Genomic DNA, 1,288 nt, shown 5'->3' with positions numbered 1-1,288 from the left:
GGAGCAACCTGGGCTAGTGGAAGGTGTCCCTGCCCATGGCAGGGGGTGGAACTGGATGGTTTTTAAGGTCCCTCCCGACCCAAACCATCCCATGATTCCGTGGTTCTATATCCCATCATCAGAGTTTGCAGACTAAATTTAGTGGGACTTTGGCTCCTCAAGCAGTTAAATGCTTCAGCAAAGCTTCCCTGTTCCCTCTGGCTGAAGCATGAGGCTAATTTTATCCTGCTTCCTCTGGAAATGTCAGCTTGTGTGTACAAGAATTTTACAGCAACTTTGTGCCTTGAAAACTGAAATCACTTTTTAATGCTAACAAGGAATCAATTTGTTTTGAATGTGCAAAGATTTTATGCCACCGAGAGAAAAGGCTTTTTAATATGGATATAATAAGCCTCTGGTATGTCCATGTTTAGAATAATCCATGGATTTCTTATTGCCCTGCCTCAGAAAAGATGCTGGAGTAAAGGAAAAGCTTGTGAGAAGGGCAGCCAGGGTGATCAGAGGTACACAAAAGGTCTTGGATGGGAAAGGACCCGTGGAGAGGTTTCACACTGCTGGAGACCTTTGTGCAGAGCAGAGCCCGGGGCAGGGCAGGGCAGGGCAGTCACTGTTTTTAACCCTGGTGGCACTCAGTGAAATGCTGAGGCTGGAGCCTCACTGCATGTCCATCACTTCTGGAGATCTTTGCCCCAGGATGCTGTGGGAGACAAAGGACAGAGTGAGTTTAAAGAGAGGAAAGGAGAAATGGCTTTTCTGGGATCCATTGTGGCCATGAAGCAGGTGGTTCACGTGCAATCCCCGTTTGGGAAGTCTCCAAACTGCTGCCTGTTCCTGTGTCAGTGCCAGGGGCTCTCACACTCCTGCCCTGTGTCACCTGCTCATACCTCCGTGGGGGCTGCTGCTCTGTCAGGGATGGGAGGAAAGCCCCATGATCTTTGTGCTGGTTCAATATGCCAAGTATTTGTATAAAAAAAGAATTTTAGAAAGGGTTCACAGGAGCCACTAAGACCCAGATTCAGAGCTGCTTAGGTGTTTAGGGATTTAACTTTTAGAAGCTTAAGATTTTTTTCTGTCTCTCATCTGTCTTTTTTGCACTAATGGTTTGTAATATTACAGTAAAGAATCCCACAGATGGCATTTTTCTCATTGGTTTATTGTCTGTATGTGTGTGAAAATCCACAGTACATTGGTGTCACTGCTTGGGCTCCAAAGACAGACAAGACCATGCAGCTGTGTGGTAGAATCACGGAGTGGTTTGGGTTGGAAGGGACCTTGAAGATCATCCAGT

The sequence above is a fragment of the Manacus vitellinus genome, unplaced genomic scaffold (assembly GCF_001715985.3).
Source record: "Manacus vitellinus isolate BGI_N305 unplaced genomic scaffold, ASM171598v3 scaffold_84_pilon, whole genome shotgun sequence".
Taxonomy (NCBI): domain Eukaryota; kingdom Metazoa; phylum Chordata; class Aves; order Passeriformes; family Pipridae; genus Manacus; species Manacus vitellinus.
Note: the sequence above shows the minus strand (reverse complement) of the source record.